Source organism: Heliangelus exortis, chromosome 7 (assembly GCF_036169615.1).
Source record: "Heliangelus exortis chromosome 7, bHelExo1.hap1, whole genome shotgun sequence".
NCBI classification, from domain to species: Eukaryota; Metazoa; Chordata; class Aves; order Apodiformes; family Trochilidae; genus Heliangelus; species Heliangelus exortis.
In genome coordinates this window covers 17,479,460-17,500,121 of record NC_092428.1, presented here as the reverse complement: position 1 = coordinate 17,500,121, position 20,662 = coordinate 17,479,460, and the positions used below count along the sequence as shown (strand labels likewise).

At 38.8% G+C, this 20,662-nt stretch overlaps 1 protein-coding gene across 5 annotated transcripts in view; it reads right to left on the bottom strand.

The window, feature by feature from the left end:
* Positions 1 to 20,662, bottom strand: part of JMJD1C (jumonji domain containing 1C) — a 163,981-nt gene that overhangs the window by 77,769 nt on the left and 65,550 nt on the right. The gene's annotated exons all lie outside the window — the stretch shown is intronic.

The following is a 20,662-nucleotide window of genomic DNA, read 5'->3' as shown; positions in this document are numbered from 1 at the left end:
ACTCCCACTCAAATCCCTTCAGGATCTTTCTCAACTTTCTCATTCTTCCTTATCTTCCTGTTCAGTAACATCAAAAGCCCCACTAAGAAGTCTGCAATTTCTCAGCCACAAGAGCCTCTTCTCAGTTCCTGGACGTGGTTTAAGTTCCAGTTGCATCCAATTGCCAGTTGCATCTTGAGCCTCTACCCCCCACCCTTCTTTTCTTTTTCCTCTTCACTTTTGAACTGTGTTACTGATTTCATACACGCTATATTTAATCATCTTAAATCTGCCATTTTCCATGTTTCTTCCACTGCTCACTACATTAACTCTCATCTCTTTCAAGTCCTTGCCTACACAAAGGATGCACTCTAAACTCCCTTGATACAGTCACCAGTTACACAGCAACTACTTAGCAGGTGGCTGACTTTTGAAAAAAGCTCAAATGCTGTCCATAAATTATACTCAAATCAAACACTAGTCCCTGATCTCAAGAAACAAGATTTGTTTCCCAATCCTCATGGGAAAGGGTCCTGTCCTGGCTTTGTTGACCTCTACTGCTTGCTAACAAACTGGATGTGACAAAGATGTCTGCTTTGGCTATTCCCAGGAAGTCTCTCTGAATTTGGCAAAGGAAAGAAGAAGGAAAGAAGGATTAGAGTTCACAGGGTGTTAAACAAGAAACACCTGCAATCAAGAGGCTGCTTCCTTTCCTGGCAACCTCTGTTCTTGACTCGTGACAGCTGTGGTCTCAGAGATCAGAACAGAAAGTGTTCCCTGTTTTAGTGGAACCCAGCTCTAAAGGAAAAGGAAGATGTAAACTGAGAAGTAGTCACAGGGGGCAGGGAAAGAACCACCAGAAGGGTGAGAAATAGCAAATGGACACAACAGCTGGCAATGGCTTAACAAGAATAGAAAGCTCTGTATACTACCACCACATACCCCACCCCCCAGAAGCTGGAAATGCACCTAGAAATGCCATGCAACATTCCTGTTTTCTACCAAGGCAGCTTACTGCTTTTTTTTTTTTTTTTTTTTTTTTTTTTTTTTTTTTGTATCCAGGCGACAAAACCAACCAGCCAACTGGTGTGGGAAAAAAAAAAAAAAACAACAAACTAGCTTCTAAACCATAAATTCGGGAGTTTCTTCATCATTACCTTCTCTCCATCACTGAAAAGGGGCCTCCTTCAGGGACACCCCCTCCCCAAACTGACTGGAGGGAGCAGTACTTTTATTTCTAGAAGTGCTACCTGTTCTCAGCAGTGTCAAAGCACAGATCATCAGTGCACTCCACACTTTCCCCATACCCTGTTCTGTTTGACACCTTCCTCTCTGTCCTAGCCTGTTGTCACTTCAAAGTACTTTTGCTGCTTGCAAGATACAGCATGTTTGTGTGAGAATGAGGAACACTGTCAATTTTTTTTTTCCTTTTAACTTAGTACAGCTCCTGTAATTTTTTTTAAAATTAAATTTTTTGTAACAGTACTAGGATTTTTGAAATTAAATTGTTATTTTCTTCACAAACAAACCAAGGGTAACTGATACAAAACTATCGATGAATCTGACAACAGCATCAAATCTAGGACTATTCAGAAGCTCACATTTTTTTACCTGCATTTAAGATATCCTCAAGCTGTGCTTACTCAAGATTTAAAGCAAGCAAGATGGGAGTTTGAAAACTAAGCCTGTCTTTGGTCTTTATATTCTCATATCTTTAATTATTTTAAAGCTCCACACTAGCTACGTAGTGAGAGAACAAAAGAGTAACTCTCACTGAGTTTTTTTATTTTTCTCTGAAAGAGAGCTCTTTCAGACTAATAACCACAAATGGAGCTGGACAACAGGGCAAGCACTAAATCTCTAGGACACATTCTCCCCCTCTCCCTGCCTCCCCCCTGTTTCGTAGTGCTCTAACACTGTACATTGTATTACTTCAGGAGAATCTATAAAATGAATGACCCACTTCTGGTCAAAAATCCCAACTGTGAATCACACAGCCATCTGTCCTATAAAAAGCAAAAACATAACTGTTTTTTTCCCAAAACCTGTTATGGTGCAAAGAAAAAAGTGGGGATGTGTACCAAAGAATATAAAAGATAAGAAACTTTTTGAGAAAGAAACATAGCTCTTTTAGAACTACCTTTCCTTATGAAAAAAAAAAAAATTCTGGCATACTTGCATCAAAATGTTTAATTTCTCTCTCCCAGCCCTTATTCAGTCTGTGAAACAGTTTGTAAGTGTTTCTACAACTGAGTTATAGCTAAGTTTCTCTGTACACCTGCTAATCCTGAAAAGAAAGGGGATTACAAAAAATATATCCATGGTTTTGAGTTTATTTCAGCAGAAGTAAAGCAGCTTTGTATTAAACGCCTATAATAGTGGGTTTCATGCCAGAAGAAAATACATAACCAGCGAAGGGAGATGGAGCAGAGATATTGTAGCTATGGAATATCTCTCAAACTCAAGTATGTTTATGAGACTTCTGCCTTCAACCCCTGCTATTTGCAACTTTTCCCTGCCTCCTGGCTAGAGGATGACTTAAGGAACATATCAATGGACTTCAGAAATAAATACCTCATCATTGTAATGAAAAAGAAATGGGCCACTAGTTGTCACAGCAGAATCTAAATTAGGTTTCTATATTTAGAAGTACAACCTTTCTTTTGAGGATAGTAACGTGTTTCAACTCAAGGGCAAAAGAACTCGTATGAATTTGGTACAAAAGCTACTGAACACAAGTATGGGTGGCAAAAGAGAGTGAAGTGAAAGAAATTTATATGTAGTGACAATGAGTATCAAACGTAATGATAACATCAAAATAAAAACTAACCTCATAGAAGATGTGAGGCATATGAAATTGGGGAGTGAAGTTTAACTAGTTAAGTTCTTGCTCTTTAGATAAATTTAAAAGTTAAAGCTATTCATTCAGTTATCAGCTTTTTATTTATGGCCTTTCAAACATAAGTTAAAATATTATAATGACACCAGATATTGTTACAGTAGTAGTGTTGTACTTATTAAGGTCTAAGGATGAAGACAGACACTTATATTTCAGAACTGAAGAATTTGCATTATTAAAGCTTAACAGTTTAACCCCATATGTACCTGTAAATCCAACAAAGTATCAGCACTTCTACAGCCTTACTCCACCTGTTATTTCACAAAAATATTGAGGATTTTTGTTCCACTGCATTTTTTTTAAAAACCCCTGGACTCTGCTATACTTCAGCTACTTCTTTACTTTTGGTCACTGACACAGACTTTAGAAAGATGATTTTCTGTAAATGAAACACACTAATCTAAGGTAGACTGTATGAGTGAAAATTCCTCCCACTTCATTTTTGCCTTTCCTTTTGTTTAATTTTGTCACTGAAATGTTCCCAGTCTGCATTTATTAAAAACAGTCAAAGTGACCCTAATTCATACAGTATCTAGACCATCCAGCAACTCCAGATGTTCCATTCAAAATACATCCAATTTATTTTCATTTCAATTTTAACCAGACACCAGATACTCTAGGACAGATAAGCAGAAAAAAATGCAATTCACTGAGCAAAACTGCAGTATGTTGCTCAAAAAAGCTGCAATATGGAAAGTGCAATGGACTTGAAAGTAGAAACTACTTTCATTCATAGATACACAGTAGGAGGGAAAAAGGATTAATGTAAAATATATTTAATAAGCTACAGGACTGGAACATTGTAATTAATTAGGCCAGAAAATGTAATTCCCAACAGTGTGCAACACACATGTAGCCACAGAGCCATGAAGAGGAACTGACCTGTTACCAAGGTGTTTAAACATTTAGCAGAACATTGGCAAGTTACTGAAATACCTCTCTGCCTTCTTACTAAACCATCCTGCCAACACCAATTCCAGTACACATTCTTTCAGACAAGATTATTTTAGAGAAATGTGAAACCCGTCCCTACTTCCCACATGGAAAAACTTCGACGTTTTACAGAAGTCCCTTCTCTATGATGCATACACACTGAACTGCAGATTAAAATCTGATTTAAAGATTAAAATAGTTTTAATACTACTAAATGCATACTTTATTGGAGTTGCCGTTCTGCTGCATGGTCTCGCTTTTCCAGAGAACTGTAACACTAGACTAAAAATTATATTTTAAAGACCAAAGTGGACTGATGAGGATGGGGAAGGAAAAAAGGTATCTTAACATTCACACAAACTTTGCTGGGGAGGTATTGTGCCACAGAAGGTAGGCCATAACATGACTTTTAGCAGGGGTACAGAAAGAAGCAGAAGGCCATGTTCAAAACAGCTGTGGAAGTGCAATGAATTGATTTTTCTCTTCCCTTGCCAGAAACATTTTTTGAGACTAATCTCTCATTCAAGAGGAAGACACACTGTACATAAGGTTGATGTCTATGAATGCTTCCCTAAAGGATGCAGCTCAGATAAATATACTTCAATATCTCTTGCTTAACAATTTAGGAATTAAAGGGCATGGGAAAGAATTTAATTTCACCTTGCTGATAGGTGGATTCAGTACAAAGATTATTAGGGGCACTCCAACCAGATTCTTCATTATGTGCAAAACAGCCATTTACTCCAGAGCTCCCTTCCCTGCCCCATGGGTTGGACTGGGGTTGGGAGGTATTCATGGACATTTCTACAGTCTGGATTCCCTCAGATTTAGCATATTAGCAAAAGACATCTGCTAACATACTCATCAATTTCTATCTGAAAATCCCTAGTGGTTGGTGACAACTTTTGTGCCTTTAACATTTACTGAATTGCCGTAACTTTTTCTGCTGCTGTGCAAGCAGGGGGGTAGAGGATGCAGGCGTCTGAAAGCCCAGTCTCAAGATTGTCTTCTCTCTGCTTGGGAGTAGCTTTCTTTACTCACTCTGAACCAGGAACCTGAACCTCCCCCTCCTACCTCCAGTGTCAGCAGCAAAGCCATGCTCAAGAGGGGCAAAGGGACCATTCGACCAACCAACCTCTCCATATAAAGGTTTCCATGAGACTTGCCTGTGTTATAGAAACAGTTTATTTTGCCAAAAAGTGCATTTCTGTGGCTACCTCAACCACCTAACAATGGCTGATGGTCTAACTCGGTGTACTTTACTAATTTAAATGTACTTCTCAGTTGAAAATGAAAGCTATTTCTACCTCTGCCATATTATTACAGATGACTGAGGGGAAAACAACATTGCATTATAACAATGAGTATTATTCTCCTCAGCACAAAGTATTGAGTCTCAGCCATCAGCTCTGAAGTCTCTAAAGTCTTCAGTGAAGAGCAGCATTTAATCCAGAGAAAACAGATTCTTATACCAAGTTTGGTAAAAGGCTTTCCCATGGGTACTTTATTTTGGCAACAGTTACCACATTGGGACATCTGAAAATACTGTAATTTTTCCCACACTAAAAATGGAGCCTACATGACCATTGATTTCAGAAGCATTTGTGTTTGTTAATTAAATGGTCAAGTTCTCATATTTACAAATAAAAGGGATAAAATCGGACCAAACTTACCAAACTAAAAATTAGGTTTATTTTTTAAAATAAAATTATCCCATGATATGTTTTCTTCTAGGTAAATCTTCTAAGTAAATCTTAACTTTTTATGAAAAAATTAGGCAGATGATCTTGGCACTTATTAAAAGGCCAATTGTGTTAAAATGTCAATTTAGCTAGCTTTATCTCATGTATGTGAATGAGAAACTTTTTTCCATAACAGATAAGCATGGTTAGATGCTTCTCAGAAAACCATGCCTAGAGAAAGATCTGTTCCTATACTAAGAACTGAACTAATACAGGTCTGGGAAGCAGTAACCAGATACATTTTTTTGCACATACTATATAAATAAACTTTACCATGTAAATTTACTTTACCATGTAAATTTATTTGTATGGTAAAAAAATTGGAAAGTAACTGAGTTCTGCCCCAGACGGTTTTCATTAACTGTAGGTTACCTACTTTCTTACTCTGAACTGAAGTGATTTAAAGCAAGACACAGGTAAGAAGTTCACCATTCACATTTGAGTTGCTCATACCAGAGAAGCCCCAGAAGCAGATGGCTGAGGCAGCCACTGGCTGCAGTAGCCTTAGAGCCAGACTGAAGGAACTGCATTCATACCTGTGAGCCTAACAGTTTGGTGCCTGAGTGTAGTCAGGAACAAAACCACACACTCAGCCCTAGGAATGCAAACCACACGCCCATGAGATCCATGCCAGGCATGCTCCTAGGAAGCTCCCATCTGGAAGATGAGACAGCAGCATTGTAAAGAGAATGCCCCACACATGCATGGCGAGGGCATCACACCCTGGCCATCTGCTGGGCTGCTCCACATCGTTTGACCCAGCAGGCACAGCCTGCATTACAGCTCTGCTGCTGCTTCTTACCACTGTAGGGTCACAAGCTGCTTTAGGCTCCCAAAACTGCCTTAGTAAGTGCTTCTCTCCTACAGAAGCAGAGACAGCATTATGAGGTCCCTATATTAAATGTATCAGAATTGCTCCCTCCCTCTGTTTCCAAGCAGCACAAATTCACATAATTTTTACTAGTACAATTTTGATGTGAAGAAATCTCAACCTTATCATAATGGCCAGGAAGTCCTGGGCTAGGTTGGTAAGCAACTGCACACTTCTTTTTCCTACAAGAAGTCTTCTGTTGGACTGGTGCTGGCAAGGCTCCCTGAGAAGTCATGTGTTTTGGTATTTACTCTTTTATTCCAGTATATGGTTCCTCTTACAACTTCCTGATCTACTGCTTCTGCTTCTCCGAAGCAGCGAGCAGATGTCTCTGTATTTGTTACATTTGCACCATGTTTCAGGACTTTATTTCCAAACATGAGGATTGCTTTCAGAATTATTAAGAGAAAAAAATAAAGATTCAGTTTTCCTCAAAAGCACAGGTGTAAGGTAGCAGACTACAGCACTACCCACATCACTTCTTGACGTTTCTCTAAGTTCAGAGAAACCTCTCCCAGCCCCACAAAGATAATCACCTTGGCTGAAAAACCTCAAATGTGAGAAAAGCCCTGACTGACAAAAGTAACATGGGGTGAAGCTGTAAAAAAAAAAAAAAAAAAACAAAAACAAAACCAGCTTTTAGTAACAGGTCTCAAGATGTTGAGTTGCTATCAAAATATCTACACTCCTATCAGGAAACACAAAGCATGCCAGATGGATGTTTACTTACTGTACAGGTGAAACTTTAAATCCCTGGCATAGTTTATCCAGTGCTGATGATGTCAGTGCAGCAGCCTGCAGATCCTCTCATGAATTGCACAGCCCAGCTTCTGGCACAGGAGGCAGCTTGGTGCTTACCTGAAGAGCTCTACTTCAACATCTCTGGATTTGCACCTTGTATCCACTTGAGATTATGAGAATTTGTTTCCCTCCAACACAACATATGCAAAACCCTTATCAGGAAAAAGACATTTATGTTTGAGCATTTGAACGAAGGGTGTTTAGACACAGAGGCAGGGTTCAGGTGTTGTGTAGTATTCCTAGTGTATTCCTTCATTGAATGTGCTCAGAGTCTTGTAGAAATTTTACAAGCATGGAAGTGAAACTGATGACTGCCTATATCACGTCTCAGTTTATAATTTAGAGCTAAGACTTCAAAATACTGACCTGCAACAGAAAAGCTTAATCCATATTCCTGTTATTTTTAAAACATTCAAGTGGGTAGATGAAGACAGAAGAAGACTGCCAGCAAGTGCATATGGAAGATCACAGACTACCACTCCTTGGAAACAGCTTACAAAAGACTTTACTCAGGAAATTTCATTACAGTATCATGTTATTGTATTACCTTGAACTTCTGGTTTTGTTTTGTTCTTTTTTCCAAAAGTAAAAACAGCTTCCTGGCACTAATTCTCTCAGCACCTAAAATTCCAAGCCCTCCTTTTGGTAAGCCTTTGTCACAGCTAATACAGTGATCAGGTTAGTACCTACTTCATCTGGCATCCTCTCTAATTCTTTTGTTGGTTTTGTTTGTTTGTTTTTTCAGATGCTTGCAAAACAGCTGAGGGCAGACATCAATTAACAGGGACTTATAGCAGGGTGCTGTCTTCGAGTAGCTCCACTTTTCTCTTCAAGGTACAGAATAGTATTGGATGATTATACATTCAAACTAAACTCTTTCATGCAAAGTGTCCAAGGTTGCTGAGGCTATGTTCAAGGCTGTCAGGGAGATGATGAAACACTGGTTTTATCTCTTTGCCTCACAGACATGTTAAGTGGTTGCCCTCAACACAGGCTCCATATGACAACTTTGAAGCTAAACCTCAGTAACAGTTTCATTGTTTGGGTTTGTTGTTTGTTTCTTTTTTTCATGCATAGACTAATTCAAGCTAGAAAAAGTTATCCTTGCATTTCCAAATCCCAAAATAAACCATACCCAAATGTGAAGGTTACATGAATTTCTTGCCAGAACCATGAAAACCACAATCTGAAACCTAGGGATTATTTTGTCTTTCTATATGGGTTTAGGGTTTTTTTGGTAACATGTATTTCTAACCAGTCACAGAAGATTGGAATGAAACTTTTGTCAGAAAGGAACTCTTACATACACACCATGCTTTGAAGTCTTAGGTAAGAAATACTTTATGCTGACAAATACCCACGGCCATGCATGGCAGCTAATGCTATGGAATTAAAGCTGGGATGGTCACAAGGGGCTTGGGGAGAGCAATGGGAGTTCACAACCTGGGTGGCTGCTGAAGCAACACTAATCAACTTCTGATGCTAGTAAAGAAAAGGAAAGAAGGGAAAGCCCAGACATTTGACTTTACAGCTTCATTTCTTTGTTCTATTAACATCATCCACCCTGTCTTCATTGAGAAGGATGAAATCACTAGAGAGAGCTGTTCACTTCAGTGCAAGAGCACATCTGGGCACAAACAGAGACTTCCAGGAGGGCAAAAAGAGACTTGAAAAGGCACGTCAGAATGGTACAGCATAATTCCCTCTCTGACCACAAATACAGCTCCCTAAACCACATCAAAAGATGTTGCAAGGGGAAAAAAAAAACTTAAAAGGGAAAAAAAGAAAGATTTCCTGAACAAGCTACCTGACACAATCTTGTTGAAGTGTCGTAAACCAGCAGAAGGAACTGCTAACTACTGCTATTCCCATCTCTTCCTTCACAAGACTATGAGCAATGATACTGGGTCAGACAAGGTCACTACCTGGCTTCAGCATTTTACACACACACACACACACACACACACACACACACACACACTTTCCCCTCCTCAGAACCACAAAGGGACAGGCAGGATGATCCAGCAGCTGCTGGCAGTGGTTTACAGACTGACTTCCTGAGCCAGACTCTGCATCCTATTCCATTGTCCTCCTCCCAAGTCAGCACAACCACCTGCTGTATCCATGTACATTTTTTACCACTGTAGCACAGATTTGGCATCAGGGGCAATTTGGCAATAACTTTTAATATCCCCTTTGAGGATAAAGTACTTCCTTTTGCTTGTTGAGAACCTGCTGTTCCAATGTTTCACTGGGTGCCCAGTGGTACTTGCAGGCAATCCCTCCTGATGTGCTACCTCAGTCACATTCGCTGCCGTACAAAAGTCTGCTCCAACCATCAGATCTCTTCCAATCCAGAGAACACAAGCTTGTTTAAGACTCCTAAGTAGTTACCACTTAGTCAATATTTTATTTTGACCCCCTTTACTTTTACCAGCTCTACCATACAAGCCTTGAGGTAACTAGACTGTGTTCACTGGGCCAGGCAGACATGCCCTGTTAGTTTCTACTGTGACATAATTTTTGTTTTTGCTTTGTCCTTATTCTTACTTTCTTCTTAGTGCTTGCTGCTATTTAGCTTATCACTAGAGCTAAAACCAGGACAGAAACAGCAAGCTGTAGGTAAGGTTAATTAAGGACATATGATCACCATTTGCTCTTCAGAATGATGCTAAAATGATTTGTAAAAAATCAAGTGTGAATTTAGACAATTATTTTAGAGGGCTAGTGGTGTTCCAGCATCAGAATAATTTTTTTTAAACTGCAATCAATACATTTCTGAATTAAAGAGCTTCACCGAGAGGCTCACACCGAAGAGGAGAATTTGACAAAAGAAACTCTTCATTTCATGGAATTCCAAGTTCACACAGATTTTAAAATAAGAATTAGTGCTATTTTAGATTAACAGCTGATATGTCAGAACACTCTTTTCATTAGTACCTTACAGTGTCTCATTGACAGTGAAATGTCAACGAGACACTATGAAATCAATGTGTGCCTCATTTGGGACACGGGTATAAGCCAAAATAACAAAACATTTGAAGCTGACAGTATAACTCTAGGGTCCAGAAACAAGCTTACCTGATAAAGAAGGCAATAGTAACAGGTTTTGTTCCCTTGTTACTGTTAGTAGTTGAAAAGATGGCTTAGATGAACACTTTTAATGCATTTATTTTACACATTTTTTAAAATGTAAAATAGTTTTTGCCATATAAAAGCTTTATTTGAATTTACTGTAAAATCTTCATAGTCTTACATTAAAAATATTAGAACATTCACAATGCAAGGCTTATAGGGAGAGAAAGTATCAAGATACAACTACAAAAAGATAGTGAAGCAACCGGTGACTTGAGACATCTCCAAGCATACAGTATCCTGAGACCATCAGAAATCCATACTTCTTAGCAGACAAAAAGCCATACTTTTCACACCTTATTTGACAATGCATGTGTATGTTGATAAATCTCACATTGGTGTCCTGCACAAAGACTAAAACAACATTTTGATTCATTGCCTTGGGTGAAAATAAACACAAAAATACTTCCTGAGGCTGTTCAAAAAAGAATGTTTGCCAATAAAGCAGCTTGTAAAAATGCAGACTGAGCAGGACAAAGATATATTGGTATTATTTTCAAGATCATACAAAAGACCCTTAAACACTTTAGCCAAGGAAGAGAAAAATTTCCTTTATGTTTCCTGAACATTTACAGACAGATTTTTTTAAGGTTCTAGATTGTAAGAGTGCATTCTTCATGGCAACAAGCATCTATCACAACAAATCCATATTGGACAAAAAGGGAGACACAGATATTGTAGTATATTCTCCAGCGATGTCTTTTAGTACAAATAAAAGTATTTTTTCGTTTCAGAGTTTAAAAGCATGCTTGAAACACCTAAAATAATACAGTGACTTGACTTCAATTTCATCTGAACAGACAGCATTATTGCTACTAAAAATTTTTTTGAAGGAGGAAAACAAGATATAGCTGTCTTCACAGTTAATGCTTTTTAACCAGAAAACTATTTTGGGCATTAGAAAGTAGAACAAAAATTGTTTGAGGAATACTAGGAATAAACCTTATATAACTCTTGACCTAAAGCAAACTTTAAAAACTGATGCTTATATTAAAAGATACCTGACCATTTCTATTTTTACAGCATTAGTGATAGAACAGAACTCAGTTCCTGATTAACATTTAATATATCATGTGTAAAGACACTATCTGTTCACTTTTTTTTTTTTTTGAGTGCAAAAATACAGTAAAAATGCATACTTTTAATTTTTTTTAAAAGGAAAGTACTTCTATGCCTAATAACTAAAAGATACTCCAGAGTATCACATGCAATTTAATCAACCATATTCCATCTACAGTTTTTAAATTAGATCTAACATAATGCTCTCTGCCATATCCCACCATGGTATTTTCTAGAACAGCACAAAAATTTTCTTTTTCATCTGTCTTTTACCCATCTTAACTATTGAGTAAACTTCTCAATTTCAAGGAATAAGCATGTTCCAGACAATTCCCAGCACTAGATACAAAGTAATGAGCAGAAGGGAGAATAAAGATACATCACCTGCATTATTTATAATTTTAGAATACTCAAGAGTTTGAGAATAATGGAAACCACATAGTGAATCACTATAGTCCAGATAAGGACTGCCTATCTTATACTGTTGAGAGAAAAATTCAGAAAATTCAGGGATGATCTACTGGGGGATGATATATTTTGAGAGATATCCTAGAAAACTATAGGGTAAGTTTGGTTACAATTATATCCAGTTAAAACTAAAAAAAACAAACCAAACAAACAAACCAACCCCCCCCCCCTTAAGGTTCAGGAAGAGAGGTTGGAAACTGCACAGGCAGCTTAATCCTCCAGCCTCAACCCCACATGGGGGGATAGGGGTGGGGGTCTAATCTCTTTCAATGGTTGACTTTACAGTCTGAATAATGGCTTTAAAAGTATGAGCTGTTCAGTCTGTGTTCTCCTAAATTCAAAATGCAAAAGTGATACTACAAAAATTCCATCATGTAGAAGTGCACTGACCCCAAAGAGATCACGTGTCTAATTTGAACTTTCATATTTCACTTATTAACCAAAGTAAATGAAACAGCAGCAGGCATAGTATCCTCTGCCTGGAGCTACCTGAATTCTCTTACTGTAAAATATTCTCTCTTCTAAAACAAAATAATGGCCTGAAATGAGAATCTTCTTGAGCTTCCAAAATAGTATCAAGTGTTTCTCTGCTCAGAAGCCAAGCAGCTATGTTCCTCCCAGTAACTGATGAACCAAAAGCTCTGGCAGGCTGCCACAGAACACAAACCCAGAAGACCTTGCTCAAAACCAACCTATCTTGCCAGATGCCTGGTGAGCTAAGGAGCCTAAAAACCTGTGCTGCAAGGCAACCACAGAAGCTGGAACAGTTTTTAACAGAAAACTGTTCAGACCAGTCCCTAGAAGGAGATGAAAGACTACGTAAATGAGTGTCATAATTATCTGGTAGACCAGTTTTGGTACTCAGGATTCACAGGTTTTATTTTTAGTCCTGAAAGGAAGTGTGCTTTTTTTATGGCCAATCTCAGTTGGCTTCTTTCTGCTTTCACTGCTCTTCCCACTTAAGCAGAAGAAATTACAGCACTTCTAGCTTCAGATGCTCATAGGTTTTCCCCTAGTGGGTTACATGTAACTGGGATGGATTGATACTCCCACTGTTCACAGAATTGTACAGGAGAGGTGGCTGCACCCAGAATTAATGCATAATTAATTTCATATTTAAGCTACAAAATTCTGGCCTTACATTTCAAAACATATCTACTCAGCTCAAACAGTAAATTCATATACAATATTAGGGATGTATCAGATTTCTCTTTATATAAAGACAGTGCAAGTCCTATAGAACTCGAATGGCTATACCTTGAGCACATTAAGGGGATCTTTCACCTGCAAATGTGTCCCTCACTACCTAGAAATATGCCACACTTGTAATACAGGGCTTTCCTCCCCTCTTTTAACCAAAAATCTTTTTCAGCTAATCACACCTTTTTATTTTAAATCATTTTCTGACAACCAACCAAGCAGGGGCTCTCACTGGAGACAAATGTCAGTCACCCTGTGGGCTGATGATCAGTGAAGGCACCGCTGTGACTCACCCTACCCTCAAATAACCTCCGGAGCGTTCCAACAAGAGCTGCAGCAGAACACAGTGGCTGCTGACTCAAACAGATGCAATAGGCACAGCCTCCTTCCCTTGCAGAGTGCAGTGCCTTCTCTGTGCCATTAAGTATGATTCACACACAGCACATTGCCAAAATCAAAAGAACAGATCAACATTAGCAGACAGTAAATTCTAAGTCTGCTCTTCTTTGAATATTACACGCAAATAACCTCTCCTATAATTCTGCCCATAGCAACTTGCCTTTCAGCCTCAGCGAGGATGTTACAACTTCACCACCCTCAGTAGAAGCACACATCCGTTTTGACCATTTAAGCACCCAAAAGAAACATCAAGAGATGCCTGACACCAAAGTAAGGTAAATAGATGCCAGTGTTTTGCATTAAGTGTTTGTTACTAGCAGACTGTGGTGAAAGCACTGACATCAAAAGTCATTAAAACTACACCCAAAAAACACTTTCAGCATTCATAGAAATTAAAATTCATTTTGACCCCTCAAGAAAAAGAGCTACTGCCTTTTGTGGAAAGGCAGACATGTGACAGAAGAGCTTTTGAGCAATGCTGTCAGACAGCATGGCATGAAGCAGTTCCTGTCTCGACAAGAGAGCAACAGACTTGGCTAATAATCCCATCCTTTTCAAACAGACAGGATGTGGTTCTACAATAAAGAAATACTATTGACTCCATTAACCTACAGTGCTGGAAACAAGTCATGAAAAATGTATTAATTTCCACTGCTCATTGCCACCCTCAAAATAGCTGCTACATGCTTACATGCACTATTTTTCACGAGAATAGTGTAGTCCAGAGAAAGCATTTTCTAACTCTAATTTTATCTTTTTTAAGGAATTAACAAAGCCGTAAGTTACAATAAGCCTTTTTATCTGTTATTTCTATATATGATTAATTAGTCCCTTCCTATGGTATAATGTAGACTCTTAAACTAGAGGAATCAATCTTGCTGCCTAGAATTTAAAGTTTTACTAGCAAAGAGTTTAACTTTCAGTCTTCAGTGATGTAATTTTTTTGCCATTAAAAATACATAGAGAAACTGTCAATATGCAGGAAAAATACCTTTAAAAACAGTACATGTGTATTTCTGAAAGTGTCATATTGAGTAACTTATTCCCCTCCCATCCAAATAATGGTCCTCCCTCTGTTGAACTGATGATGAACAACAGGCTTAAACATTCCCTTCAGCGTCACAGGAGCATGATGGGCTTTGTGGTAAGACTCAAGCTCTTAGAAGTTCCAGTGAATGCCTCCCGGAGATGTAATTCATTCCTGTGACATGTCAGAGCACAGCATGATGCAGAACACATCACCAGCCTCAACCAGGATTTTTTTGAGGAGTCATCTCTCATCCTGGGATACCCGAAAGCATGACAGAATTGTCACCCGTGAATCACAGCAAGTGAGAGTCCCTTCCAGCCTCTCCAGCTCTGTAGGGACAAGGTGATAGATGGGAGAGCTGTTCAAGCAGCCACAAGGCCCTCCAGCAGCTTAGTTACCAGGCAGGCAGGAAAGCTGCCACAAAGGCACATCAGCAGACATGGGAAAGGCCAGCATCTTAGCCATGGAGATTGCACCCTTATCAGGTGACTGAACACAAGTTGTCTCATGTAAATGTGTGCTTCATCACCTCAGGGAAGCATTTCTTGGAGGCAGCTGCATACTGTGTGTCCTCTGAACTGCAGTGACTGACCCATAACAAGCAATATGGGAACATGGCCTTCAGCTTCAAGAAGGGAGCTCCTGAGAACAGCCCAACAACTGAAACAGCCCATCCTCTGAGGACAACAAAAACTTCTAGATGGAGGTATTTGTTATTAATGATCCTGTACTACACAGGAAATGCAAAACTAACTCTCCTACTGCCCCTGGGCTGCGATGGAACAGAGGGGCACACACCCTACAAACCAGGCAGGTACCTGCACCACATGACCAGAGGTGAACAATACAGGAGGGGACCAAGGATCCAGGACACTGAACAAATACCAAATGGCTCTCAGGAATGTAAAGGGAATACAAGAGAAGAAACAAATGGTACTTTGACATTTGTGCCTCCATTTGTGAAGTTTGCTTCCTTTTTTTTTTGCTTTTTTTTTTGTCTAGTCTACCATGGTTTTGAGTTTCTTCAAAAATTAAGGTTACTGAAGCTGAATTTCCAGCAGACTGTGGAACCAGAGCTCCCACAAGGGCAGTGCTCTAATAAGGAAGATTTGAAGCTCTGAAGAGACCTTTCAGGAGAAGAGGATTTAATCAGCATGTGTTTTTTTGCTCAGACAAAGCTCTAGAAACGGAGAGGTGGCAATGAACAAGGTGTCTGTACTTTAAAACCTGTACCTCACCTCACACACCATGTTCTACACACTGCCCTGGCAAACCACACCACAGGCACAGAATTAAAAAACGTAGTCCAGAGGACCTTTTATCTGCTATGGTTACAGGAAGAAATTCATCACAAGATTATTATTCCCATATGTGAATTTCATCAGAAATCTGATCACCCTCTTCTAAAACCACTTAAGTAGACATTGTGTGGCTCACTGCTCAGTTTCTACAGGGTTAGGAAATACTGGGAATGAAAAGTTTTCTCTGTATTATATGGAGAACATATCCAGTCTGGCCAAGATGCCCTCCCTAGAGTCATCAGTCTTGTGAATGGATCGTTGCACAAGATCAGGCAAGATGAAGAAGAAAAGTAGGGATGAAGAAGAGAACGGAGCTGAACAGTGTTCAAATGAACAGCATCACATGTGTCAGAAGTGAGGAATTTGTAGAGAACATAGAAAAGGGATCAGTGACTCCTTCAACCTAGATTATATTGTGAAGAATCTGTAAAATTATCGCATTGCACCCCAGTTCCTGGGTAGAAGTAGCATGGGGGGGTTTCCTGCTTTCAGGTTTTCTCCTGAGAGCTCCAATGAAAGGTGTACAAATATGTCACTGGTCACATGGACCCTACACAAACATACATACTCCTTTCAGTAGCCACTCCTATACTCAACATCCCACCTGGAGCAAAGGCAGGGGATTCTCTCCCATCCTTTCCTCCAAGAATGGCAAAAATGAAGCATGCATATACCACCACAAAGAAGCAGAAGGAAAAATGTACTGGTCTCCATCCTATTCTGATGTGCTATCTTCTGTGGCAGCAGTAATTCCTCTTGCAAAGGTGAAATGAAGAAAACTGCTGCCACCAGGTATCTTATGATTCTGTTTATTTCAGCAGGTAGGATCTGTGTGCCCTGCTGGAAGAGCAGAATCATTTGAACCACCTCCAGTCTCTTCTTGCAGAGAGGAGAACAGGGAGAACAAAGACTCCCCCTTTTGATACTAATGAGCTCCTGCAACAGTGCTCTGGATTTGGAAGAAGATGACCTTATATCCTGGCAGTCACTTGCCTGAAAAAGCTATATTTTAATGTATACCTCATTCTGACTAAAGGCAGGAAAAGAGTGAACCAGCAACTGCTGAGGACTGAGACTTAGCTGTTAACAAATTAAATCTAGACAAAAAAAAACAAACCAAAAAAAAAAGAAAAAAAAAAAAAAAAAACCCAACAAAAAACCTGATGCTGAAATGCAAGAAAAACAAATAAAACAACCAGAAAAAAAGGTGAACAGCACAAATACACCGTGATGTTTACATTCCTCTAGTGGTTACCCTCATACCAAGGTTTCTTTTGTTCTTTGCTGATGAAATTCCCTTTTTTTCCCTGACAGCAGCCTCCATCCCAACACAAGCTTCTCAGACAGCTCTAGAAGCACTAACTTGCACCATTAAAACAGCAGTAGAGAATTTAAATCAGTCATGGCCTGGAACCCGATACCAGCAGTTCAAGAAGACAACTCTATTGCTTTCCCACCTATCCCATTACTGATGGTATCCTCTTTTCAAACAGTGAGATACAGCCTATCTCAAAATATAAAAATAATTACTGAATCCTCCTTTCTCAGCTGAGCAGCAATCCCAGTTGACAGAACAGGAATTACAGAATAACATGTAGCCAAATTTTTGCATGACTGCTAAAATCTTAACAAAACTGGAAATAAGACAGGATGAGGGAGAAAAAAGTCATCTTTATTATTTCTATGCCTAGGGATCATAAGAAATCACAAATGAATTCACAATCTGCCCCAAAACTATTCAAGAGAATGACTTCTCAGTAACAAAATTTTATTTCCAGCCTTCATGGTTGTAAAGTGAGCCTACAACTATTAACAGGCTGCCAATCATTGCTTGCATAAATCCAGAGGAATTACTCAGATCTGCAAGCCACCCAGCTAAACTCAGAGCAGAGCACTGCTGACTCCACATCCACATGGTAGAAGCTCTGGCCTTTCTCTACATACAGCATGAAAATGAAATGTTTGTATGCAGTCAGGAACTACACTATTTCCCCCAATCTACAACTACTCTACAACTACATTTGAAAGCTCATCCCTCAGAGGGCAGCTCGTCTGCAAGACAGTTCAGTGAACAGGAAAACGTTGAGAGCAAAGAACACAGGTTTTGACTGCATGGCAGAAGATACAGAAATATGGTCTGGTGAACTGATCTCAAAGCCACTGAGCATGGGAAAGGCCCAGGGTGGATTCAGTGAAGGTGAATCCAAGCTATTGTCTCTTACACAGCACACCCAAAACACTGTGTAGAAAGGAATGTCTGTGCAGAACAAATGACTTTAAGAGCGTGATAAAGCCACTGGCAAAGACTTCTAGCAGTGTACAACATACAGGACTGAAAATAACTTTACATATGGATTTTTTTTACCTTATTTCCACTGCTCTGATGGGAAGGCTGTTTGAAGACAACATTGCTTTACAGAAAAAAACCAAACCAAACCAAAAAAACCAAACAAAAAACCCCCAAACCAGAACTAATTAGCCTTACTTATTACATTCAATTTGTAGGTAGTTCATATTCAGATTCTCATGTTTCCTCGGTTTCTGATAAATTAACATTACTGTTTTTACCTGTGTACATGGTTACCAATATTCTTTGGCTTATCATAATTTTGGAACATAGTTGAACACAGAACTGCAATAGAAGCAAGTATCTGCTTTGGCCAAGTGGATTATTTTCCAAAAGAAATTTGATATCAACAGTTACTACATTGACTTTTTATAGTCAAAATGTTATTGCTGGCCAACATAGCAACAGTATTCAGAATTGATTGTGTTCTTTAAATCTTGCAAGGACTTTGTGTTATCTCCCATCTTCAACTCTCATTTATGAAAATAAGCAGATCTTTTAGTTAATTTCAAAGACAAACTAAAGGCAACTAGCAAAAATCTGGATTACATTAGTTGAAAGAACTATACTGAAGCTGTACTAAGAAAGCAAACTGCAGTAGCTTGTACTTTAATTCACGCTCTTTATGCAAAACCCTGGCTAAAACCAGGGGAAAAGTCCATATATGTTAAAGAAAAACATTTCTCCATCAGAAAGTAACTGGCTTTCATAGCCTCATTGTGCCAAAAATGTCCATAGGTAAGTAACAGACCTGCACTTTCTTTATACAATTATATTACTTAGATTTTGAAAAACTGAAAATCCCTAAAACATCAGTGCCACAGTGTAAATACATATACTAAAGCTTATGTTAAAATACCCTTAATATAAAGAAGAAAGTGCTTAGAATCCAGAAAAACAGAGCAAAAGCCAGGCTACCCTACCACTTAAAATCTGCTTAACAGAAACAGAAAGATCTGGGGCAGGAGGGCAGGCACAGAACGACCTCCAGTTTCCTGATTATCTTGGCAGGTGAGATGTCATATGCTGTATCACCAAAAGGCAGGCAACTAAAGGACCAGTCAAATGATATCTGGTAGCATTAATCTCTCCTGCCTGGACACACCGAGCAGTCAGCCCTTCCTGCTTTCATTTGTACCACTAAAGGAGACACAGAATCACTGAATACCAGGTTGGAAAGAAGCTCAAGGATCATCTGGTCCAAGCTTTCCTGGCAAACGTATGGTCTAGACAAGATGACCCAGTCCCCTGTCCAGATGAGTTTTTAAAGTGTCCAACATCAGGGAAATGACAGATGACATTGATCATTTTGCCACTTTGAAATGAAACTTAGGTAAGATATTCAGAGGAGGACTTACAAGGCCAAATAAAAGGTACAGTGGTTATTCTAATAAATGATCTAGTATACAATTTTATGTGTGCCAAGAATGTCATTTGTATTGAAGGGACTCCAAGTACATCTATCGTTAAAAGATTGTGCAATTGCAGCAGCCACAGATGTCGAAATCAACATTCTACAGCAGTAATTGCAGAGCCATGTGCCAAAATATGATTAATCACAGTTCACTGGGTATTTTGATAGTAACACAGGAAAATAGCTTGTCATAGAAGAACCAAATGATCAATTAAGAATGCCATCAAGCTCCCTATAAACATAATCTTCTAGTAGTATGAATACTACCTCACTCATACATGCAGAATAACTGCCAAGATATAGGTTAGATTTTTATATATGTATATTTATATATATATATACACACACATAAGGACAGAAGTTTAAAGCTGTTCATAAGAGACCATATGGAAGACTACATACATTCTTCGCTAAGAAAAGCTCACATGAGCTTTTTTTTTTTCATTCCCTCACAATCATCAGTAACTTACCCCATATATTTCTCCTTGTACCCATATGAATTAATTGTACCAGGAGTCTTAGAAGACAACCACACAAATACCTGTATCACTCTGCCTGCCAATAAAAGATCACAGCTAATTCTTTACCCACTCTTAAATTACCTTGTAAATGCTTCTTAGCCAAAATGTAAAACATTATCAACTAAGTCTGTCCTAAGTAATCTACAGGAGCCACTCTGAAAGCTGGAGGTGCCACCTGGTCTCCGGGATTAAAACAAAGAATATCTTGCTTCAAACTACAGTAAGGATCTAATCCTGGCAAAACAGTAGCAGCAGTTTACAGATGTGTCAAGACCTCTTCATGTATCTCACAGTTATGTACAATCCACTTCATTTTGGTGCATTCTCAAACTATCTTTTCTGTAAGCTACAAATATACACCCAGGCATTTCTGTACTACTTTTGATAATCATGACATAGAATATGAAGCTGGCTTTAAATTTAAAAGTAATTAAAATGTTTTTTAAATAATTTAGGATACTTTTAAGTACTACACATACTAAAACCATAGTAATTATTAAAATTACTATGAGCAAAACCATAGCTGGACAAATAGAAATACCAGAACCAAAACCAAAAGGCTT